Raw genomic sequence first — 19,079 nt, 5'->3', positions numbered from 1 at the left:
ACACACACACACACACACACACACACACACACACACATATATATATAATTTTTATGATGTAGTATGTTTAGGATTTCTGCATTGGCATTATTTCCATGACAACTATGCACATTTCAAATTACTGTAAAGTAAATATAAATAAACCTCATTCTCATTACTGTAACACTTACATTGCTGAATGTCAGTTCTGAACATCTCATTACTGAATTTAACATCCTGACAAATTATAATAATGATAATTTGAGGCAAATTCATGCTTAATTGTCTCAAAAATAATGTTGCAATAAAATAATTAGTCCTTAAATAAGCTTTATTTACTTTATGTACAGTATAATTTCTTTTAAATATGTTTGTATTATTATTGTATTATTATATTATATACATTATTATAAATATATAATTTTAAAATATTTTTGACTACTCTTGATTTTAGGGTGAAATGTGACCTGGACGTGTCGGATCTCACTGTTTAGATGAGAAATGACCAAGACGTCCTACATATTCTTCATGTCTAAACATAGCGCCATGTTCCATTTTGCAGAATCTTACTTTTCTGTTATGTAGGCCGTGATGCTTTTGTGTCAGACCTTGATTTAATCTTCAATCTGTATGCATGACTATTATAGAGCATGCATCATTTGAATAGAATACATAAACACTGAATTAGTTTCTTAATGTGTCGGCCATATATTCCTCACTGACCTTTAGCACTAAACTGAATTGCATTTGCACAGGTTCGATCTGGTCTTTGTTTCCAATTGCATGTGGAGAGCAGCATCCACTTCTGCCTTCCAAACTCCATCCAGCTCTGATTTACCGTCTGTCCCATTTGGCTGTCAGGTGTTTCTTCATCCTTCGCTCTCTCTATCTCTTTCTCTCTCACTTACTCACTCACTCTTTCAAATCTCTGCCCAGCTCCCACAAACACTCTGCAAATTCCCGTCTCCCATGCCTGTGATCCCTGGCATTGCCGGTGACGGCGCTGCACTACAAACAGCCAAAGATGGAGCACTGAGAAGCCGGTCTCTGGATCAGTATTCCAGCGGCCGTGCCAAGAACGCATGCCTCACCTCGTGTCATTTCAGTTCCTCCAGTGACTCCATATCAAATGCTACCTTCATCCTACCCAACGCCTCGTCCTCTCGGGATAACAACGATGAGGGTTCATTGTAATTAATCAATTAATCAGAAAGGCAAGTAGCAGAAACGGGGACCCCGCCATGCACCCTCACCTTTGTTGTTTGATGCCGGTCCATCCCGCTGTGTTGCGAGTAGAGCTCAAAGCCCCTCAGTTCCTGTTCTCTCTGGCACTGGGCCTCTCGGAGGGATCTAAGGCTGCCACTGATCTATATATATATATATATAATTTATTTGCTCAGAATGCAAAAGCCTTATGCAATAAGTTCAGTATTCATTAGCAAAAATCAACAGGTAGCAATTAGTGATGGATCTTGACTTGTCATCCAATAACCGACCTAATTTATACAGATTACTAACGTATAAATGGTTTTGTTATCTTGAACATTTTTGCTAAACGTGTGCTTTAGCTGTTAGCATGTTTGAATTTGAATATATCAGCGAAGTTGCGAATAACTGTAATTACATTTAATGTAATTTTACAGTAAAATACTTTTTTTGGACATGAAAAAGAAGTATAATTTACAGTGAAAACCAGAACATTGACATTGACACTCCCAGAATTCCCTGCATGACACTTCATATTTTGTTTTTTCGTTTAAATAACTGTTTATTCTCAGTTTTTCCTTATCCTTGTGGAAGAGCTGTTTGTGATGAGCTTTGATTCATCATGTGACTTTCTCATCACCACCTGTTTTTGGTGATTATCAGTATTACAATGGTTCAAAACAGATATTAGTAATTCAACATGCTGGTTTATTAACAATACATCAGTTAATGAAATAAGTTATTGTGAATTGGTGATTATCAGTATTACAATGGTTCAAAACAGATATTAGTAATTCAACATGCTGGTTTATTAACAATACATCAGTTAATGAAATAAGTTTTTTTTTATTGTGAATTTAAGTTAAGTCTGTAAAACCTAAAATGTTGCTACCATATATTTAACGGTGAAGTTCTGGCAACCACAGCTGCTGGTATTTTACTGTAAATGTCACAGATTGTTTTTTACAGTGTAGGATAGGTCACAGTGACCAACTCATCCAATCAGTTTACCAGTCATCCAGTAATAACTAATTTTTGTTTGTTTGTTAATTTTAGCAGTGTTTGCATATTTTTTTTTGCAGTGTCGCTTTATCATACTGAAAACATGTTGTACTGTAGCTGTTAGCATGTTTGCATGGTAATATCATCTCAAAAGGTGTGTCTTTAAATTAATTTCCTTTAAAACAGTGTCACTTCATCCACACGTATTCCGATTTGTTCGACAGTCAATCTAGTTTATGTATATTTTTATTGATACAGTGGGTACGGAAAGTATTCAGACAGGTGTGTGGCTTTCCTAATCAAGTCCAATCAGTATAATCAAACACAGCTGGACTCAAATGAAGGTGTAGAACCATCTCAAGGATGATCAGAAGAAATGGACAGCACCTGAGTTAAATATATGAGTGTCACAGCAAAGGGTCTGAATACTTAGGACCATGTGATATTTCAGTTTTTCTTTTTTAATAAATCTGCAAAAATGTCAACAATTCTGTGTTTTTCTGTCAATATGGGGTGCTGTGTGTACATTAATGAGGAAAAAAAATTAACTTAAATGATTTTAGCAAATGGCTGCAATATAACAAAGAGTGAAAAATTGAAGGGGGTCTGAATACTTTCCGTACCCACTGTATATTACTAATATTTGTTAACCTTTATATTTTTGGCAGTGATGCTTTGATTACTAAAATTGCTAAAATCATGTTGAGCTATTAGCATGTTTGCATGGTAAAATTATGAAGTTGTGTCTGTAAATCAGTTTTCTTTAAAGCATCATTGCTTCGTCCATGCATATTCAGATCCCTGATGCCTGTTTTTCCTTTTTCAATTATCAATAGCAGTTATCAGTTCTCATAATAGTGGCGTTTCAGTTAGCCTGTTGAAAGCATGTTGTGCTTTAGCTGTTGCACAGTAAAATCATCGCAAAGAAGTTGCATTTTTAAATGAATTTCATTTAAGCATACATTCAAGATCCATTCAATCATTGCATTTTAAGACTGTGACAACTTCAATATTTTCTCCACAAAAAATAGCGTATATATAGCATCTCAATATCTAAATGCCCTCTAAGAAGTGTGTTCAGTCCAAGGCATGTGAACCCAAAGCTAGCCTATTCTTTAAAACTGATCAGTCCTTCAAAACGCCCACCCACTAGTCAATTTTGAAGTGGTGTGTTTTCCCTAGTAGCCATATGGAAATGTCTTATATAATTGATATCACTGAGTATCTGGTCTCCAGGTTTGCTAACACATATTGGTTTGTATTACGCTACATCTTGCAAAGTTTTGAGTGGCGCTCTATTTTCGAGCCCCATGTGGGCGGACACTCTAAAGCCCTTTTAGACTTCAAAGTCCCTTTCATTCGACAACAGGCTCCTCTTAGAGTGGATAGATTCACGAGTTGTTTCCCCCTCACCGTTTGGCCCTTACTAGTCAACGAGCTCCAGACTGCCTAATTAGATGGCAGCACAGTTCCTCATCTGTTACCCTGATAAGATTTGCCAAAATATGTAATTAAAAACGCTACTAGGATTTAAAGAATTTAGGTGATGCTGCCCTTGAATTGTTGATAGTAATTGGTTAAACATAACAGGCTTGTCAAGTCGTTTAACAGCTCAGTCAGTAGTGATACTGCGTAAAAGACCTGCTATAGCAGTGCTGTTCTTCCTACTATCCTAGCAATAGCTTTGATGAAGTACTGTAAGTAACCTCAGAACGATGGTAAGATCATTAGCACCACATTCAATAGCATAACACTTTTAAGTGTTGCGATAAAAATAAAACCTTTAATTTTTTTGTAATTAATTTTAATAAAGCTGTAATAAAGTAAAATATAAATATTAGATGAAAAAAAAACTGAAATATAAAGCTAAAATGTTTTATATTTTTTTATGACATTATTATTATTATTATTATTATTATTAAAGCAAATAATAAAAATATAAATGATAAGAAATTAAATATATAAATTGTAATAAAAATGACAAACACATAACAAAATTACTAAAACTTAAACTAAAATTAAAATGAAAACTGAAAAAAAATAAAACCAAATTTAAACTATTAATAAATACTATAATAGTATGTAACTAATACTAAAATAAAGCCTCTGTATTTATATCACTTTCAAAAAAGTACTATGGTACTACCATGTTTTTTTGTACCCGTAGCATGGTATTATTGGAAGCAACCTGGAATACAATGTAAATACTGTGGTACAGTTCAGTACCATGGTACAGTTCAATGTACCATAGTAACACCATCACTGTACCATGGTATCACCGCAGTATTTTTCTTATTTTTTTTAATAGATGGTACTCTAATGTACTTCCAAGTATACTATGGTAGTAGCATGGTACTATGCCTAAAAACACTTTTTGGTACATTTGTGCTACTTTTGCAAAGAAGTGCCTGTGACAGTACCATGTTACTGAATTAATTTATTATATTACATACCATCTACTTCTGTTTATCTTATAGAATACCATAGTATTATCATGATGCTTTTTTGTAAGTGTAGAACATTCATCCTAAATGGTTCGTACACAAAATCTATGCGATTCCAATGCGATTTAAATCCATTTCCAACTTGCAAGCGAGGGAATGTGCATGATTCACAGAAGTGGGCTGCATTTGCTGTGTTTGCAGTGTGGGCTTTACTTTGCTCAACGCTCCATGAGCACCGTCTCTGCATCACCCCACAGCTTCTTTAGACTGAGAGAGAGAAGTAGAGAATGTGAGAGAACGAGAAAGAAAAGAGCAGCAGATATCATGTTTTGCTTGCAGGAGCATTGCTAGAGGCAGCAGTTGAGCAAAACAAACAGCAGACTAGCAGAGCAGTACTGCCAGCTACCAGAGCCAAAAAACAGCCCTCCTCTTTCCCTCCGCACGGATTCCCAACAATCCTATACTACACACTGCACACAGCATCTCTCTCAGTGAGAACCAACTTCAGCTTCTGAGGAGGGCCAATTTGAAATGTTATTCAAATTAATTACATGATATGCAGATTAATTAATTGAATTAATCATATATATTTCAATATTTGCTCAGAAAAGCCCCCAAATGAAGACATTATTCATGTGAGAGATGGGTGAATCATTGAATAGACGTCATAAGAAATATCTTTGGAAGCTGTTTGTATTATTTTTCTAGCTAATGGACTGTTCACACAGGATGCTTTCTTGCATTCTGTCTGCATTTTTTTTACTATTATCATTGGTCTGTTTACATGCAGACTAACATCTTTTGCAGTTGTGTCAATTCTTGTAACATGAGGATTGGTTTGAAAAAGTTTTGAAAAACACATTGCAAGACTTGTGTCCTGTAGCATTCTCTTGTGGCCCATCTATTTTTATGTCAAAATGTATGTAATGCCAAAAAAAAGAAAGAAAGAAAATTGATATTTATTATTAATCCATTGATTATTCTTTGTATTCACTTTAACTAGATGTTTTTAATTCATATTTTGAATTTAATTTACAACAGTGTTTTAGTCACATCATGGTTGATCTGACTGAAAAATACCTCAATACTTAATTAGCAAGATATACTTCATTTTTTTTATTTTATTTTATCATCATATACTTCAATATTGTATTTTATTATTATTTTTTTTTTATCCTTTGGTTACGAACCAAGATTTGGCTAATTCCCACAGATATGCTAAATAACCATATCCTGGAATGTTCTGACATTCCATGCATGCATTTATAATGCAGTGTAGTACAGTGCTAAATATTGCACCAGAAACTGCAGCACATTTTATTTTATTCATTCATTTTTAGTTAAACCATAGTTGATCTGATTTATAAATACTTCACATTCTATTTTATTTTATCATCATATACTTGGCTAATTCTTGGAATTTTCTGGCATTCCATGCATGCATTTATAATGCAGTATAGTACGGTGTTAAATATTGCACCAGAAGCCGCAGTGGAATGCTTCAGCATCAGTCAGATGGGTTCGGAGTTTTCTAACTTGTGAGTTTGCTGCAAACTCATTCCCACTATGTGATTCAGCGCTGTGGGGGCGCACACCGCATGATAACCTGGATTCCCGGCTCACCGGGGCCGCAGTCATTTCAAAGCAAATAAAGGCATGTAAAAGGGAGAAAACGTGAAACACTTTAAAGGAATCCCTGCGGTACACCATTATTCCGTTGTGCTCAGCAAGTGTACCATCTGATCTGCTCTTGCAACCCTGTTTTGACACCTGTCAGGGTACTTAATAAAATAGTTTCCCACGTTTGCTCTTTTTTCCATTTTGCTTTAGCGCTTGTGTTTTCTTACAGTCTTATTACTCTTACAAAAAGTACAATTTGCGGTACCAAGGTACAGTAATGATATCTGATGGAAATACTATACTTTGAGATGTACCATGGTATTAACATGGTACTATGTCCAAAAAAGCATACCATGGTACGTTTTTGTAAGTATCTCTCTTTCTCCATCTCTGTTTCTTTGTTTACTAAAAAAATATACTGTAAATGTTGCCTTTTTCCTGTCCTTTCCATTCAGCTTTTCCATTTCATTCCTTTCTCCTATTCCTTTCCCTTTCCTGTCTCACACCCTTTCAAAGACACATTTCCATTTTTCCATGGGGCTGGACTCACATCTCTTCTAAAAGGCATCTTTTTCTTATCAGATGGTTGGAGGCGTTTCATTAAATGTGTAGTTTACGGCTATCTGTTCTCCACCTGTGTGTTTTGATTGCCGAAACAAATGGCAGAGCCACAAGCAAAGCGTCTCTCAGCACCAGTCAGGTGGTTTAGCATGACCGATAGCAGCTCTCCCTCTTCTCTGATTGGCTCTCAGCCGCTCTTATCACTTTTCCCCTTTGCCTCGCGCAGTTGCGTGCTGAATTGACTTTGTTAAATTACATTGTCACATTTTCAAAAAAATTTTCGGAATGAAGCCAAGCTAATCAGGGTAATTAGATTTCATGGCAGTTTAGTGAAAAACAAACTGACAAACTTACAAACAAGCTGAGTGTGAAGGGATAGCAGAACTAATGATGCCAAAGCATTGGTCTTTGAAGATGTGCCTAATTGTATGTCCCATAGAAACTAATGTGATGGTAAATAAAGCAGAATCTAATATACAGAGTTCTTTATTGTATAATATACTTCAACCATTTATTTTTTAATAATCAGAATGTACTTTTAAGAACATGTTCAAGTCATATTTCACCTCAAATGCTGAAGAAAGAAATAAAACCAGACCTCATTTTCTTCAAATAAAATATTTATTGTGTATGTTTCTTATATCTATATGTATGAACTGCTTAAAATCTATATAGAAAACATATTATTAATATGTTTATTATACTGTATAAACCTATTTTTAATTTTCATATTACATAATTTAAGGACTATATATAATTATATAAAATAATATATTAAAATAAAAATGTTATATAATACACGTGTCTAATTATATACATTATATAACATTATTATTTTAATATATAATTGTATGTGTTTATGACATATTTATAGCATATTTATATATGTATAACTGCTTAATGTAAACTAAACATTAAATAATTTTTAGTTTATTTTTAATGAATTTTTTTAATGGTTATATGGATTATATATCATAATTTCTCTCTCTCACACACACACACACACAAGCATTATACAGTATATATGCACACACATATATATTTAACATTTTATTAAATCATTTGACATTCGAATTTTATATGTATTTATATGACATTTATAGCATATTTGTTTATGAACTGCTTAAAATATGTAAAACACACACACATACATAAAAACTGAGGTACGTACCGAACTGTCATATTTGTGTACCGTTACACCCCTAATATATATATATAGACACTATACTTTATATGTGTACTGGACATGAATTCATGAGACTCAGCTAGCTGTTTGGACATGGTACAGGTACCATGGTTATACCATGGTTTTTGGACATGTGTTAGGATTCTGCCTTTAAACACATGTAAGTATTTAGCATGCAGACATAATTCTGACTATTACCGACTGTTGTCAGCTGCGTAAACATGTTTCTTTTTCAACCTTTAGCAGTGAACATATAGATTTGGGTTTGTGTGCAGCGTTCTTGGGAAACTGATAAGGGCTCTCTGTGCTCAGCATACAGGCCTTTATTGACTCTGAACAAATTGCACCTTTTCATTAGCAGTGAAACCTTCACCTTTGTGTACCACACAGTAATTGAACACTAACACAGGCTCGCTCCATTGAGGGGGGGGGGTGACTGCATCACAGTCTATTTATTCAGTCACAACCGAATCGAAAGCACAGCACAGTATTAATAAGGAGACTGCCGCCCGAGGCAATTAAACCAGCAGCCCAATGGAACTCTGCAGAGTCACCGAGCCGCATGTGGCTTTCCCATCAGGTTTGTTTACAGAGCCCTTGCCGTGGCAGCGCTAGCTCATATCTCCGGTAGATTGTAATAACGCCGCTGGTGTTCCGTACTCCTCCCATTCAATTAGAACCACAGGCAGGGTAAATAGGAAATGAGGGTAACAAGTTCAGACACTTTATCAGGCTCTGATTGGATGGTTCGGGGGAAGATCTACCCTGTGTTGCATCTTTCATACATCACCTGCAAATGTTTTTTGGGGCGTGTATTGTTTGAAGTACCATGTAAATACTATGATGCATGCATGATATGGTAATCATTCAGTACAATTAATTACTGGATCCATTAAAAAAAAAAAAACATCTCCGGGTCACATCTGCAATTTTATTTATTTATATATTTTTGTATTTTTGTTGTTCTTTTTTGTAATTATTTAAATAAACATAAATTAAAGGCAAAAAGTATGATTAATTAAATGCAACAAGCATTATGCATAAATGCTTTACCAGCTAATCATCATGGTAAACTGCAGAGTAAATCTCACAAAACCTGTTGAAAACAGTCATATGTCACCCCAACCCCCCCAAAAAAAGCCTTTATAATGTAATAGATTAATATAATAAATATATTTTAATATAATAAACATTTTAATAATGTTATGTATATATATTTTACATATTATTTAAGATATATTTATACTTTTTCCACTTTTTATACAATGCTTATTTTCATTGCATAAAAAGTGAAAAAATAATAAATATATCTTAATTAAATAATAAATTGAACACACACAAACACACACACACACACACACACGCACACGCACACACACGCACACACATCCTATAATTTCCCAATAATCCCATTGTCCTATAATTTAAGCAGATTTAAAAAATTGTAGTATTAAAATAATAAGATGATTATAAATATTTAATTTTATATATAGAATTATACATTATATTTGAAATATGAGACAGACATGTTCTCTGGTTTTGTGAGATTCCCTCAACCAACTGATGCATCATGGTACCACAAGTTTTTTTTTTCCTCCGTCCTTCTGCATCAAAGCTTCAATAGAAATGTTGATGCTTTGATCTAGTTGTATCCTTCCATCATGTACTGCTTAATTTTTTTTGGTTGGGTTTTATATGTTGCACATAAGATGTGTCTGTGAAAACAGAGTATGTGAGCAAGTCCATTTGCCACCTCACTGTGCCATTTCACTGTGCCTTGCTTTTTTAATTTTTATTTATTTTGTTTATTTTGTATGTGTTTAAAGCAGAAAATCTTGGACACAAGTTTACTTCAAGAATTAACAATTTGGCATGGATGAGTTTGAAGTTCGGTGTTTAAAAAAACTGAGAAAACGGAAAGAGAAAGCGCGACCTATATTATAGCTCTATAAATGAAGCACACAGACTTTATTAGAGCCACAGAAAGCCAACCGTTTTGCTGAAAATGCACAATACACATTTAATTATGTACATTAACAACGATTCGGGACCAATATAATGTAATTTAAAGGAAAACTATGTGAATGGCGCTCTGTGGCGTGGCAGGATTTTCTGTCGGCTGCATTTAAATCCGCGTCTGAAGTTTCCCGCTCTGTTCAGCATGCAGTATCACGTGTCTAAACAAATAGCACGTGCTGTCAATGATTTCAACCACTAGAGGCCGCTCTCGCACTGTGTAATGACAGCAGACCCTTCTCAGCCGCTCCAGCAATGGACGCAACCCGGAAAACTATCGGCATAGATTTTTGTCGATAACCGATAGTTCCAGCAATCAACTATCGGTGCCGATTAATCGGCAAAACCGATACATCGGTCGACCTCTAATATATATATATGCACTTATGCCAAATACTACACGTGGAGTATCAGCATCTGAGGTTAGGTCTTGCCGGGTAAGAGCTTGTGGCCATGGTTTTGCTGCTGCCTAGTTAAAGTGCACAGTTGGCATCATAACTCGTGTGCCGATGCCAAGTCTTTAAAATGGCACACACCCTCAAAAAGCTTAATTGCATCTTGCACTGTGCCCTGGTTTTCCAATCTGTTGGCATGACAACGGTGGCGATGGACTTGAAGTCCTCCTTGCATTCTTCATATCCTCACCTTCACTCGCCCTTGATTTAGCGGCATCACTGAAAGGCCGCCATGTCTGAATAGCCACATTTACGTAGTAATTAAGTAGTAAGATCAAAAGTGTTTTTAATCTTCTATAGATGCACCTCAGTGCTGTTATTTGAATCTCTCAAAATTATAATAAGTCATTATTTTTTGTGTAGAGCAGTTTCATGTGATGTGTATGCATTTTTCATATTTCTAAACACATGACAAAGATAAACACTGTGTTATATACAATCTATTGTGTGGCTATAAATATGAATGAACGCTCAGACTGATTAGTATGATTTTTTTTTAACCTCACAGACGTAATATCGAGATTTAGGAGTCCGTTCCATCGAATTTTCTTTAAAATATCTAAAAATTACATTTTCTGAAGACAGTCCTCTATTTTTGTTCTGCAGGAGTGTCCTCAGATCCTGCCGTCCACTCAGATTTACATCCCTGTTGGTGTCATGAAGCCCATCACCTTGTTGGCCCGCAATCTTCCACAGCCTCAGTCTGGACAGAGGAACTACGAGTGTATCTTCTATATTCAGGGAAAAGAGTACAGTGTCACTGCGCTGCGTTTCAACAGCACTAGCATACAGTGTCAGAAGACCATGGTAAGTTTAAACCCTTGTTTTTTGGTGTTGTGGGTGGTTTTGTTCAGTGGGGATGTTTTTTCCCCCAGAGGTTGCTCTTTCATAGCTCAGGAGTTGTCATGGTGTTATCAGCTATCTTTCATGTGTTATGTCACCAGCCTATATTTGTTTGCAACTTGATTGTTGGTTTGACCTAACTGGTCAACCGACAGTGGGAAAAAAAAACATATATATACATATACACACACACACACACACACACACACATATATCTATATATATATATATATTATCATTATTAAATCTACAAAAGTGATTTAGTCAAGAGCAGTGAGGTTGTTTGATTAATATGAATGGCAGACAGGACGAATATTGGACAGCTTCCCCTTTAAGACCAAAGTCCAGATCCAATATACTGTTACATATGCGTCCAATTATATTGGGTATAATTTATTTTTCATACATATAGCATGAGAAGTGTTTGAGTTCTTATTGAGATTTCAGACTGTTGGTTGTAGACTCAGGAGACACACGAGAGTACTGGAATAGGAGACTTTAATTTAAAAGCTTTAATTTGCTCTACATTTGATTGCATTGCTGTCTAGAAGAAACAGTTGAGATGCTAATGGGATCTCATTGGGGATTTTCTTTCTATTGGAAAGAATTTCTAGCCAAACATGCTGTAGAGAGTGTCATGTGTATTTTATGATCACATGGGCCAGTGGGCCTGCGCTGCAGGCAAATGGACCGAAAGTCATTCTGACAAGCCGTGACCCCTTAAATCGTTACATCTCTGTGAGTTGTTTAAGGGCCATTATTGGTGGAGAAACGCTAGTCCAAATAGTTGGCCATTTTCTTACAGCACTGCTGACACAAGCCTTCCCCCTCATTACCTTTTGGCCAATCAACATTTTGTCTGGCTGTCAAAAATCCCATCAGGCACTGGGCAGGCACTGGTGGACCATTAGGCCTGATGAAACACGTGCCACTTGTTATCGTTTTAACAGACTGCTTTGCAAAGGCAGTCATTAGTGGCAGAGAGAGGAAGCTTGGGTGTTTGGCACCGTGACACTTCTCACCATGCCTTATTGATGGCCGTTATAGGACGTAGCCTCTTTCTCTTTTGTGTTGAGATTCCTTGTGTTACTGAGGGCGAGCTAATTACACAGCTAAGAGTTTGCAGAGAGCTGTCTCGCTAAAGACTTTATCGACTGTTTGCTGTCGCAGCCGTTTCAAATCAACAGTGATTGGCGCGTCACTGATGAGAAGCTATTCCTCTGTCTCCGCTCGCTGGAAGCATCAGCCAGAGTGATGTTAACTTTAACGGTCAACCAGAGCGAAAAACAGCCGGCTGGTTAATGAACTGTTCTCTTCTAATTTTGCAAGTGAAGGTAGAAGCAATGCAGGTGCTTAAAGGGATGGTTCTTGTGTTATTCTTCACCATGCTCTTGCTCTCGCTCTGGTTGCTGTGTGCGCGCGCTCTTCCGGGAGAAGTGCCCATACAAGGAATTCCACCCTTTATGATGTCATACAGGGCCGTACTCGAAAAAACCTTTCCAAAACTTATACGAACCCTGAAGGAATGTATTTGGCACAGAAATAATCCATCATATGTCCAACTCGTTTTTTGAAACTTTGGCCATGTTGAGCATGAGAATCCAACACTTTAGCAGTGTAAATAAGTCAGAATGCATGAAATAGCATTAGACCTCCCCTTTAAAGTTAGGGCAGAATTTTTAAATAATGACTTAGTTTGCTCTGTTCCTCAAATGAAGTTATCGCATGACTTCAAAAACATTGAATATAGCAAATGAGTCATTTGAAGAACTTTTCTGATATTTGTATGGTGCTTTTGTCTTCTTTTTGAAGCTTTTAAAAGCTTTAGCCCCCTTAATTTAATGAAAAAGAGCAGTCTTAAAAATCCTCCTTTGTTCTCAGAACACTCAATTAGAAAGTCCTGTTACTTTATTCAAAATTCAGATATTGTGGTTTAAACACAAAAAGTAACATGTTAATTTACTAAAGACTTCCTAACCTCAGTCTGATTATATAGCTGATGTTCTTTAACAACCATGAAGAGCAGTAGGTCTTCTTTATCTCAGTTGAAGCTCGAAGAAAGGTGGTTTTCCTTACTTTCCCCTGGTCATCTGCAGTTTATGCCTGTGACGGAACCACACCGGGTTTGGTTCTCTGCTGCTGGGTATTCAGACAGCCTGTCACTCTTAATGAGAGCTGCAATTACAGCCGTGTTAAGATCCTACTGCAATTACACCATTAAATGCCAGCAATTATCAGTTACTTAGCGTGCAGTGATTTTAGCATGAGTGCTGTGTAGCCCTGAGTGAGAATTCCATTACCAGAAGTAGGAGCATGTATAGAATGACAGGCTTTGGCATAGATCAAGAGTCACACTTGTTTTAGTCATTCACAGCGTCACTCCTTACAGATTAAATGACTGTTCATCAATAGGCTCCGGCTGAATCGGTCCCGGAACATTCCAAGCACTTCCGTGTGTGAACGGTTTGGCTGAGGTGCCAGACCTGCAGATCGGATGTGAATCACCCGCCAAATCCCCAGCAGTTCTTTTCATTCACTCCGCAGAAACCTTTCCATCTGAATGATTAATAATGACGCTGACTAACAGTTCTGTTGAGGGATTTGAGCTGTTTGCTTTGCCATAACAGTACTGTTTCTGAGAAATTCAATTTTAAGGTTACTTTTTGCTCAAATTGAACTAACGTGAATTTACATAATAATATCTGAGTTGTTTCATTTCAAAAAGTGTGTGAATATTGAAGACATATTTAAAAATGTGTGAATATCTGTGCATTAGATAAAATATCAAAATTATGCTAGAGCTTTGAATTATGTTCCCTTTCTTGAGCCATTTTTGAAAGTAATTAAAAAAACTTAACTTTTATTTATTAATGAAGTAATTTCCTTGTAGGTGTAAGTTTGATGCCCACGTGCTTGTTGAACACTATTGTTTAATTAAGTTAAACATCTTTTGGGGAAATGTGTTGCTACTATTTAAGCTATTTAAGCTGTTTGAGCATTGAAGACACACACACACACACACACACACACACAAAGCCGGGATTTCAAAGCATTACATAACAAAAATATTAAAATCATGCTAGTCATTTGAACTATATTAACTTTTTTATCCATTTTTTAAAGAAATTTAACAATAGATTATTTTTTACTTATTTATTTTGTAAATTTATCAAGTAATTTCCTCATAGGTTCAAGTTTAATTGCCTGTGAGTGTCCAAATTCTTGTTGAAAACTAATGTTTTATCAAATTCAAATATATATATTTTCTGTTAAATTCAAATAAACCCCCCCCCCCCCAATATTAGTTTTATTTACAAAATATTTGTTCACTATTTTACATACTGATGCTTTCGAATGATTTTTGCAAATTTGACAACCTCATCTGTGTCGGATATCTAGATAAAGTTATCGTGATGGCAGATTTGAAAGAAGTTGCTATAACAATGTAGACTGCATCATAAAACCAAATGTTTAAGATGTCATAAACATAGACGTACATACATAGACGGCGTTCCTCAGCGCTGGTCGTGGAGGTCAATCGCATGCCAGGTAGATCCGAGGCAACAGCTAGCAGGTGGAATCCCAGGCTCACAGTGGGCAGATGGCTGGTGTAGTATGATTAGGGAGGGGGAGCTGATTGTGTTTGCCTGAGATTGATCAATTCGATCCTTTGTCTCTCTGCTTAAGACAATAGAGAGACGGGTTAATAAAACACGACAGTGTGTTGGGACACAGAGGGAAGCGGGCAGTCTTGACTCAATCGATTGAGTAAACAAAGGATATAGAGCTTAGGATGAGATGTGCTGAGAAGGAAGAGCATCATTGAGCATTAGCAGGTTGATACTGAAGAGGAAAAACATATTGTCTGAGTTTGGGTTGTTCTTATAGCTAGTGGTCGACCGATATATCGGCCGATATTTGGCATTTTTATCGCCAAATGTATTTATTTATTACTGAGAATGGCAGCGCCTGCGCGCACAGTGCTCACATTCTCCCTCTTGTTCGCTGTTGTCCTTAACAGTTGTCTAATACGGATAGAAGTCTGTTTAATAATCAGATAGAATGGTTAAACAAAGGAATTAAAATGTATACAAAAAAGTATTATAACGATTGCTTTTATATTATTAGTAATAGAAAGGCAAACATTATAATACTTTCTTGTTTGCCGTCGGCATTCAGCAAATACGCATTTATATCAAATAAAGAAAACATTGAATAACTAATGAACATTTAATTTCACAAACCTTGCAAACTTAGACAGATCCAGTTGTGAGATCTTGTGAAGTGTGCATTTGTATCCTGCATGATCGTGTGTTCTCTGCGTGACGGTCGGTCCGTGTGAATTGAATGCGGACAGGAGGAGAGTTCAGCTTCACTGGACACGCGCGATCGACAAACTTTAAACTCGTGATTTTAAATTATGCTGCACTTTATGCATTTGCCCACTGTCATATACCTGAATAATGAAGAGCTTCTCATTGCCATTTCCACTGTGTGCTGTATGTAAAATGAGTGTTACCTTGGCTTTATTTGAAAAAATATGATTCCCAATTCACTCAAACTTCCCAGAATACTGAGTGCCCTGTTGTTTACAATAGTGTTTACTTCCTTTTAAATAAAATTTTTATTAAATATTTATTTATTTGTGAAAAATGCTTCGTCATCTAAAGTATAAGTATGTTTATTTAACACATTTATGTTTTAATCAATTTTCTAATTATTTCAAATTTCTTAAATATTAATTAAAATAAATAAAATTATATCGGCTTTATATCGTCCATCGGCCACCCTGCTTTCCAAGATATCGGCGTCGGCATCGGCTGTAAAAAAAACAATATCGGTCGACCACTACTTATAGCCGTCCATCGAGATGCCTGCAGATGTATTCAGATAGCCATGCATTGTCTCCAAGTGTGTGTCTGTAGAGAGATGCGAACTGGACAAAAGTGATGTGAAATGCTTAAGAGAGATTGAGACTGATGCATCAGATTCACTTTATTTAATAGTGATCCAATCATGATATCCTGATTGCAATGTTTTTAATCATAATACACATCACAACTCAACTTTCTATCCATTTATTTTCACTGTGGCATATTGAAAAATGCTGGATGGAAATACTAAGGTACAGATAAAAATTGAGTAACATTTTACAATAATGTTTTATGTCAACATTAGTTACCACAATGCCTAACATGAACTAACAATACTTTTACAGCATTTATCAATCTTGGTTAATGCTCATTTCTAAATTTTTGCTCATCTTGCAGAGCTAAAGATTAAAAAAGGACACAAAGTGCTCATTTCTACTGCGTTTTTAACATTTCATGTTGTATCAATTCATTTTAATTCGTCATAGAAAATAAATTAACAGTAAATAGTAGTATATTACACATTTATGTTATCCTAGACTAATAAATGCTGTAACAAGGTATTGTTAGTGCACAATACGTAATACCATTATTATTTATATGTTTACAAATTAACATTTTTCATTTGCAAATTGGGTTAAAACATAAAGTGTTTAGTGTGGTAATACACAACCCTATTCTTGTGTAAAAACCTTAAAGGGATAGTTCACTTAAAAATGAAAATTTGTCATCATTTACTCACCCATTTACTCGCATGTTGTTCCAAACCTGTACAACTTACTTTCTTCCACTGAATGCAAAACTTTGAAAAAATGTCTTCCTTTTTGTCCATACAATGAAAGTCAATAGGTTTCAATGTCGTTCAGGACCTCATTGACTTTCATTGTATGGATAAAAACAGGTAAAACGTTCTTCAGATGATCTTCTTTTGTGTTCCACAGAGGTAAGAATGTAATGCAGGTTTACAACGGCATGAGGGTGAGTAAATGACAACAGAATGCTCATTTTTGGGCAAACTGTCCCTTTAAGACTCACAAACAAAGGCGACCATATGTTTGTAGGGAAGTTATGTCGATTTTGTCCTGGCACCAGCACAAATTTGGTGGAAAAGAGGTAGAGGATAGGAAATCAAATGAAGAAGTGAAGATGGGTGTATAAAGGATGAGACAAGAGGCCTGAAGTCTCTCTCTCTCGGATCGCCACAGCTCAGGACCCAGGAGATGAACAGAACAGGCTGATGGTATCAGACTCTGCTTTACAACATTACCTTCAGCTCAGATAAATGACCGGGAAAGAGAGAACGAGAGACTGACAGAGAAAACACAATGATGGAAAGGAAAAGAGGGGGGAAAAAGGGAAGAAAAATCTCGGCTAGAATCTCCTCTATGCCGTCTACAGCAAAATGAGGACTATCGGGAGAGTTTGATAGGATCCAATTAAAAGCTGTCGTAGATAAAATGATGATGAATTGCAGCCGTGCAGCAGAGAGATGGTTTGCTTCAGACTCAACACACCAGTTCCTCCCCAAACACTTTGAGAGGGGGGGAGGGGGTGGAAAGGAAGGAGGGGAAATAAGCTGAGGAGCAGGGTCATCATTTTTGAGGAAGGGAACTGGAAGCGGCTTTCGTACGTTGGGGTGAGAGGGAGAAGTGAATAGCTGAAGGAGTCTCAGTTGCTTCCCACAGTGGGGTTAAGAGTGTGCCAGACGCTCCTGTGGAGCCGAGCTCCTGCTAGGAAGAAGATTCGCCATGAGCTCAGAGCTAAATTCAAGAGCTTCAGCCTCTTGACGAAAACACTCTCATTGCTAAAAACAACACAGCAGTTGCACCAATAAAATAACTGCATTATGAGCTACAAATACATTTTGACAGCTCTTTTCTTTTAATTAGTTCTGTTTGCTAAGTATTACTACTACTTGGAATTAGAGATTTCAGCAAACTACAAACCACAAGTGTACGGTGTATGTTATATGGGCCATTCTACAGAATTGGTGCACACTGCTGTCCCACAACCAAAAAACACATTTAAAAAGCATTTAAGTATTCAAATCTTACTGTAAATGTTTACAAAGATCCTTCTATTATCTATTGAAACCCTCAATAATATTTAAAATATCAGTAAGCTTAACCCTTTAGGCGCCAGGGTTTTTTGGAAAAATGCTGGATTTTGACATCAAGATTTCAAAAGCTTATGGCTTGAAAGGGCTTAAAGATAGAGATCTACTGTAAATTAGAAAAGTGTTGGGCATGACCGAAAGTTTATGTGGGGTGTAAATATACTCATCTAATTTGCATATTATGACGTCATCAGGGTGCGGCCCTCTTGAATGTCATAATAACAGTAGCCTACTTTTTGATCAGTTCATCAGTAATATTCAGGAAATAATAGATATTGAATTGATGTTTGAACTTATTTGCATGTTTTTGTTTTTTTTGTCTTTTTATCCTCATTCCAAATGATCAGAAAAGAGGAAACCAACAATAAAACAGGAGAAAGTGCTAAATGATTACTGTATTACTAGTAGTAAAATGCATGTGAACAGTAGCCTACTTTTTGATCAGTTCATCAGTAATATTCAGGAAATAATAGATATTGCCCTGCCACCCCCATCCCCGCTGGGCAAAGGATCGAAATGATCACTTGTTTGTGCTTCGTGAACACTCTCGCCTTTTACGGCGGCACCATTGCAGTGAATCAGAATCAGAATCAGAATGAGCTTTATTGCCAGGTATGTTTACACATACGAGGAATTTGTTTTCGTGACAGAAGCTTCCACAGTGTAACAGAATGACAGTGACAGAACAAAAAACACAGATAATAAAAAATAGAACAAGTAAATAAGGAATAAAAATATATAAATTGACAGTTGTATGTGCAGGTATATTACAATAGACAG

General features: G+C 36.2%; 1 pseudogene; it reads left to right on the top strand.

The window, feature by feature from the left end:
* LOC107697957 (plexin-A1-like) overlaps positions 1-19,079 on the top strand; it is a 255,116-nt pseudogene that overhangs the window by 164,433 nt on the left and 71,604 nt on the right.

Source organism: Sinocyclocheilus anshuiensis, unplaced genomic scaffold, assembly GCF_001515605.1.
Source record: "Sinocyclocheilus anshuiensis isolate Anshui unplaced genomic scaffold, SAMN03320099.WGS_v1.1 scaffold78, whole genome shotgun sequence".
Classification (NCBI taxonomy): domain Eukaryota; kingdom Metazoa; phylum Chordata; class Actinopteri; order Cypriniformes; family Cyprinidae; genus Sinocyclocheilus; species Sinocyclocheilus anshuiensis.
This window is presented reverse-complemented; position numbering and strand designations above follow the sequence as displayed.